Below are 7,714 nucleotides of genomic sequence, written 5' to 3'. Positions count from 1 at the left end.
AGAGCGGCACTGATAGGATCTGGACCATTTGAATCACAAAAGACTTCAAAGAAAGGCTTCACATTGGCCTCAAGGAACCTGCTCTGCTGTCCCTTTCTCTCCGGAGGGTTGTGTGTGCTCAGGGGATCACTTTCAACCTGCTGGCAGGCAATGATGACAGCTCCAAGTTCAGAGGTCTACACTCCACTCAGGAGAGACAAAATTATGCTGTGACATTTCACCCTAACAAGACATAGATATTGTGTTCTCTTTTATACGTGAGGAAATTGCATTTTAGAGAAGTTCAGTAATTGGTCTGAGGTCACCCTATCAGGCATCCTTGCGGAAATCCATCCCGCTGTCCAGCGAACTCCAGAGCAACTCTTCCTGGTGCGTGGGAAGCCTTAGTGCTTGACGCTGCTTTCACACAACACCGCACAGGTCTCCCCCTTCTCAGACATTCGCACAACAATACAATTACAGACGCGTTCCAGAAGGTTTAGATTTATTTATTTGCAACCACTAACCCCCGCCCCCCTTTGAGCAATTTTCTGTAAACTGCCAAGGGAAGGGGAAGGAAGCCGAAAGGCGGAGTGACCGAGCGCGGGTTCCACTCCGGAAATGACCCGAGGGGAGTCTGGGCTGTGCCAGAAAGAGGGGGAAGATAAAAGAACAGAGGACTCCAAGCCGCGGAGGCGGCACTGTGTAAACAGATGTGTCCTCAGCTCAGCTTTGCCAGGGTCACTGCTTTCTGATCAGCTTTTCACACAGCCTGCACGGAGCCGAGACAAAAGGTGGACCCGGGCAATGTCACTGCGCAGGTGGGAGGTTGTGGGGCAGTGCTCGGAACATGCCACACGCCACAACTTTATGACATGTCAGATGTTCTACATTTGCGGAATGTGCATTTTTCCATCGCCTTCTCTCCTGCAACTTGGGGTTTGTGGAGTGAGGGGTGGTGGTTGGAGGGGGAAGAAAGGAAGAATGGAAGATGGGGCAAGCCAGAGCCAAAAATTATAAATGGCAACTCCAAACCCAAATTGAAGACTTTTAGAAGAGGCTTTCCATTTCTGTAACAGAATTCTGATGGCGAGTTCTTTTGAAGTTGCCCTGCCTTCTGCATTTGAAAAAGAAAAAAAAAAAATAGTAGTATATTGTGTGTAGTCTGGGTTGGGCTCCACACCATTCATTTTCTCTAAATTTAAAGCCTCAGAAAAATTGAAATCATATTCCAATGGAAACCGTGTGCTGCATCACCACGCCTGAATGGGTGTTGAGATTTTATGTTCCCTCTTTCTCTCCATTTTATTTTGATGCTTGTTTGTTTTGTGACAGAGAGGCATGGAAGAAGAGACCTACAGAGCTGCACTAGGCTGATTCATTCTCCAAATGTCTGCAATGGCCTGTGCTGGGCTGGGCCAAGCTAACGCTGGGAGCTGGAAACTGCACCTGTCTGCCCCCAGGGGCTGTGCCTTAGCAGGGAGCTGGGACTGGGAGGAGTCAGAGAGCAAATCCAGTTGTGCTGCCAAGGAAGCTCCTAATATTTCTTTCTAGGTCCTTACCTTTCGCTTAAAAAGCATTTTAAACACAGGCACCATTACAGCTTACAAAATGATAACTTTATTTAGAAGGTGAGGAAATCCCAGACACATGAGGGTCTTGTTCAGGGACAAGAGTGGACAAGAAAAGGAATGATGAGAGAGAAGTTTCTATTTATATCTACATCTCAAGAAAGACAGAGAGCACAGCTTTTCTCAGTCAGGTCTGTTTTGGTGTTCAAAAGGGATGTGGCTACCTAACATTACTCCACCCAGGTCCCAGGTAAGGAGTATTTTGACTAACAGATGGGCAGATAGGATTACATAGGCAGGGAAAATGTGGCTTCCAACTGGTGATCCTAAACTAGCTCCCTAAGCCAGCTGCCTACCTGACTTACAGCATCCCGACACCTGACTGGAAAGTGTCCAGCATTCCTCAATGATGTACTCCAGGATCAGCTTCCACGATCATCTTGGGACTTGATACAAGCCTTGTTCTTTGTCTTCTCCGTAAAATTAGCCAGTAGTCTCTTTTCAGAAGAGGTGTTTGTAAGCAACCGTGTTCCCACAAAAGATAATCTCCAACCTGTGAGAAACTCACTTCCCTTTCCATAGAGCAAATGCATGCTTCTTGTGTAATGAAAAACTAAAATTTACGGTCATGGAATACATAAATCTGGACTAAAATTTGAGCACTTTGGAACACTTCCCAACACTCATTACTGGTTGTTGGATTGTTTCTCCTGGCCCAAAGTCACTCATATATATCCTGCCTTTACTAAACCTCATGTTGACCTTTTACAGGGTCTGTTCATTTCCAGTAACATTGGTATGGAACATTGCTGTCCTAACTGCTAGGCTAAATGCCTCCCTCTTGATTGATTTTTCTGAACATGTGTTTAAGTTTTATTTTTTAATAATGATTACATGGTTGATTGGGGTGGGAAGGATCGAGGTATAGAGAAAATTGGGTGAACTATTTGCTTCCAAATTTGCTGTTTCTTCTTGTTTCTGGGGGAAGAGGAAAGACAAAGGGGGAAGCCCAGCATGACTTTCCACATGTCCCAGTACCCAGGGGTGAGGAATTGCCACCTTGTATCAACCCAGAGACTCAATGTGTAGTTATTCAACATGTATATCTAAGAAAAATGATCACTTACTATATAATTGCATTATTATTACATCTGAATAATATAACATTGATTTAAGATTACCAAATATAAATATCATATTTTAAAAAGTTCCAACTATATCAATGTAAGGGGTCTTCAGAGAATTCATGGAAAAATCTATAGGTAGATTTAAACAAATTTTTTAAAAAGATTTTAAAAAGATTTTTAAAAGATTTTTAAAGATTTATTTTTATTGGAAAGGTAGGTTTATAGAAAGGAGAAAGAAAAAGATCTTTGATTTGCTGGTTCATTCTCTAGATGGCTGAGCTGATCCAAAGCCAAGAGCTTCTTTCAGGTCTCCCATGAGGGTGCAGGGTCCCAAGGCTTTGGGCCATCCTTTACTGCTTTCCCAGGCCACAGGCAGGGAGCTGGATGGGAAATGGATCAGCCAGGACACGAACTCGTGACCATATGGGATCAAGTCTCATGCAAGACGAGGATTTAGTCACTAGACTACTATGTTGGGCTATACAGGTTGTGTTATAACCTGCATTTTCCACAATCTTACTGAAAGTCCCCATGCACATGCTAATCCATGATCTATAAGAAAAAAAGAAAAACTATATCCTCCTGGACTTGTCAAGATACAGCTCAAGTACCATTAAAGTGCTTGCATAGATACCTTTGATAGTTTTAATAGTTGGGAAAGAGGAAGAAGTATATTTATCAAGACTTCTAAGCTTGATTTAAAAAAAAAATTTCACCCTTTAAAAACGTTTAGGAGATTGTGCCCTCTCGATTTAATCAACTCTTCAGCATGAAATTTAAGGAAATGCTTTTTATAAATTGATCCTACACAACATTGCTGGTGTGTTATATTTATTTCCTCACATTAAAAATACTTTTACATCTATTTTTAGGATTTATTTTATTGTAGCTGGCACTGTAGTATAGTGGATTAAGCTGCTGCCTGTGTAGGCATTAGTTGAGTCCTGGCTCTTCCATTTCTGATCTAGCACTCTGTAAACATACCCAGGGATGCAGTGGAGGATTTCACAAGTGTTTGAGACTGTGCTATCCACGTGAGAGATCTAGAAGGAGCTCCTGACTCCTGGCTTCCATCTGGCCCAGTTTGGACTGTCGTGCTATCGAAAAAGTAAAAAGGTTTACACACACACACACACACACACACACACACACAACACATTGATCTCCCATCTGTTGATTTTCTCCCTAAACGGCGGCAATGCCTGGAAGTGTCTAAATGAAAGTTTTTCTGGGCGTCCCATGTGTGTGCAGGGACTCACACACTTGGGCTATCTTCTGTTGCTTTTTCTTGTGTGTTAGTAGGGACCTAGATCAGAAATGGAGCAGTTGGGACTCAAAACAATGGCCATATGGGATTTTGGTGATGCAGGTGGTGACTTTACTCATTGTGCCACAATGCCAGCCCTTCTTTATACTTTTTAAACAAACATTATTTGTTCGTAAGGCATATAGAGAGGGAAAGACTGGAACTGAGCCATGCCAAAAACAAAAGCCAGGAGTTCCATTTGGGTCTCCCATGTGACAGGAACTTGAACATTCACACTGTCACCTGCTGGTTCCTGGTTGCATTAGCATGGAGCAGGCTTGGAAGTGGAACAGCCAGGATTCAAACTGGTGCTCTAAATCAGGGAATGGTCATCGCAGGTGGGAGCTTCACTTGCTGTGCCACAGTGTCCGCCCTAGCTTCCCTTGCATTCTAATTCAGGAATTCTCAAACCCAAGAGTGTAAAAGAATACGACAAAAACAAAATCAAAACTCCATCATTCAAAGAGCACGCTTGCCACACAGATTGTGAGGTCCTAGTTCCCAAGGGTTTGTATTAAGAAAGTCTGGGGTGAGAGGCAGTAATTTGCAGTTTCACAAGAACCCAATGTCCATCTGGTGCAGGAGGACTGAAAGCCATGTAATAGGAATCATTGCTTTAGTGATGCTTAAGCATTTGCATCTGATTCCTGTGCATCCTTTCCTTCAAGTTTGTTTAATAAACTCCTCCTTTGACTTCATTGCAGAGGCTGAGCAATGTCACCCATGGAATTCGCCTTAATGCTCTGCCTCCAGGCTCCTGCTCAAATCTAACATGATCTCATAGGAATGTATTTGTATTTGTTATTGTTATTTTCATTACATTAGGGCTATACATTGCCTGCTAACCTGGTGGAGTCCTGTCAATTCCTAAGGTCAAGAAAAGTCTCAGCAGATTCTTGCTCCTGAGGCAGGATGCCTTGCATATAAAGTAATAAGAGCTGAATATTGAAATCTGTGCTTGCATGAACAGAATAGTAATCTGAAAGAGGTCTTTTTAAAAAGTTGTTCATAAATATTTTATTACATGGTATGTATTGCTAACTTAGATACTTGCCTGTTTTGCATCTGTTATATGAAATGCATTTATTCCTGAATATGATTGGTGTTAGCAGACACCACTAAGAGAGTGTAAGGAGAAGCCACAGACTGTGACGATCCTCGCATTGCTGATCAGACGTGCCTGCCAAGGTCTTCATATCAAAAATAGGGCGTTAAAAGCTCCTGTGACTCAATAACAAAAAGATAATCACCTAATTGAAAACATAACTGAAAGATTTTAAGAAGCACTGCGCAAAACAGGATACCCACACGGCCAAATGAGGCTATGGAAAAGTGCTGGGCATTCCTGTCATCAGGGACATGCCAATTAAAGCCACAGTGAGTTCCCCCTGCACCTGCACTGGAGTGGGGCAGGTGGCAAGCAAGTGGAAGCATCACTAGTGGGAGTATAAACTGGCATAGCCACTTGGGAAGCTGTTAGATATTATCTGTGAATTGTAAATACAGTTCCACCCAAGATAATTGACAATGTTTGCTCCTTAGAAGGAGGCAAAGAGAAGATTCACAAGAACTGTACTCATGGTAATCAAAACCTCAGAACAGCCCAGAAGCCAATCAAGAGAGGAATGGATAAATGATTTGGGAATATTCGTGCAATGAAATATGTCATGGAAACAATGAATGCATTATTAATATATATAAAACATAATTGAGTCTCACAGTCATAATATTGAGTAAAGGAAGCAGAGATGAACATACACTGTAGAATTCCATTTACATGAAGTCCAAGAATAGGTAAAAGTTGGGATAGGCAATTTGGTACAACAGATTAAGACATTGCTTAGCATACTTGCGACCCATGCCAGAGTGCTGGTCCAATTCCAGCTGCTTTCCTTCTGTTTCAACGCCCCCTGCTACTGTGCCTGGGAGGCAGCAGATAATGGTCAGAACTCTTGAGTCCCTAACACCCACAAGAGAAATCTGGATGGAGTTGCAGCCTTGTGACTTTGGCCTGGCCTATCCCTGGTTGGTGTGACAATTTAGGAAGTGAACCAAAAAGACAAGGGAGAACTCTGTCTCTTCCCATCTCCCTTTCTGTTGCTGTATCAAGTAAGTAAATAAGTAGGGTTTTTGTTGCTGTCGTTGTTGTTCTTGAAACAAATGTGTAAAATTAATCTATAAAAATAGAAGTCAGAATAATGGTTACCTTTGGGGTGGTATTGATGGAGCTGAAAGGAACTTTCTGGAATGTTGGAAATATTTTGTATTTTAATCTGAATGATGATTTCCTGGTGGATACCTATATAAAAATTCATCAACCCACATATTCAAAATTGGTGTGAATTGTGCATTTTAATATATGCATGTTAAATATTAATTAAAAAGTTGAGTCCAGGACTGCTTATATCATATTTTTATTGCTAGCTGCAGGCTCTGAGTGGCATAATCCCACAATTTTGTTAGTTTCTTAAACCTTCCTCTCCAGGAAATTCCAGTTCATCTGTAAATAAGAATTGAAATAATATTTTCCTTATTAGACTACTATGAAGATCAAATAAACACAGAATAAACAACTTACAACCTAGCAAGTGGTATGAATTATCATTACAACATACACGTGTTAAAATTCACACAGTGCTATAAAATAGCTAGCTAATAGCTATAAACTATAATTCACTGGTAGTTACATTTTCAAGCTATTTTAATCTAACAATTTTTTATTTCTATATATATATTTTGTTTGTTAGTTTGTTTGCAAGTAAGAGACACACAGACACAGAAGAGGGTGACAGAACTTACCACAGCCGTGGCTGGACCTGGCCAAAGCTTGGAACCAGAAACTATTTGGATCCCCCCATGGGTAGCAGGGACCCAATTTTTTAAGTCTTCTCTGCTGCTTCCCAGATCATACTTTATTTATTTCTTTTTAAATTGGAAAGCTAGATTTGCAGAGGGAAGGAGATATAGAGAGAAAGATTTCCCAACCACTGGTTCACTCCCCAAGTGGCTGCAAAGGCCAGAGTTGAGCCACTAAGAAGCCAGGAGCCTCTTCTGGGTCTTCCATGTGAGTGCAGGGTCTCAAGGCTTTGGCTCATCTTTCAGTGTTTTCCCAGGCCACAGGCAGGGAGATGGATGGGAAACAGAACAGCCGGGATGTGAAGTGGCACCTATATGGGACCCTGATATATTCAAGGAGAGGATTTATCCACTGAGCCATCGTGTAACCATTTGGGGAGTGAAAAGCAGATGGAAACTCTCTTTCTCTGTCTTGCATTTTTTTGTTGTAACTCTTCCTTTCTAATAAAAAAAATAAATAAATCTTGGCCAGTGCAATGGCTCAGTGGCTAAATCCTTTCCTTGCACTTGGTAGAGTACCAGTTCGTGTCAGGGCTGGTCCAAAGCCAGTAGCTTCTTCTGGATAGCTCATGTAGATGCAGGGGCCCAAATGTTGAGCCATATTCTACTGTTTTTCCAGGCAGTGGAATCTGATCCAGAAAGCTGGATCAAAAGTATAGCAGTCAGAACTTGAGTTGGCAAACTTTATGGATGGCCTCAGGTAGAAGTTTAGCTTGCTATGCTGTCCCCCAAACCGATTTTCTTTAAATGTGTGTGTGTGTGTACATACATATATATATATATAATTTTCAAAATGAAGCATGCCAAAAACATTAAAAATAAACATTACCTGCAAAGCACACTTATTTGAAAGAGATTTATTTATTTAAAAGTCT

General features: G+C 41.6%; 1 long non-coding RNA gene across 1 annotated transcript; it reads left to right on the top strand.

Annotated features, from left to right (window-relative positions):
- The first annotated feature begins 687 nt into the window (after nt 1-687).
- Nucleotides 688-6,210, top strand: LOC121147079. The gene is made up of 3 exons (XR_005882333.1): nt 688-881; nt 1,315-1,800; nt 5,526-6,210. It is a non-coding gene; the product is annotated as an uncharacterized LOC121147079 (long non-coding RNA).
- The last annotated feature ends 1,504 nt before the right edge of the window (nt 6,211-7,714 follow it).

This window comes from Ochotona curzoniae, unplaced genomic scaffold, assembly GCF_017591425.1.
Source record: "Ochotona curzoniae isolate NIBS_2020 unplaced genomic scaffold, NIBS_Ocur_1.0 scaffold_4506, whole genome shotgun sequence".
Lineage (NCBI taxonomy): Eukaryota > Metazoa > Chordata > Mammalia > Lagomorpha > Ochotonidae > Ochotona > Ochotona curzoniae.
Note: the sequence above shows the minus strand (reverse complement) of the source record. Positions and strands in the feature narration are given on the sequence as shown.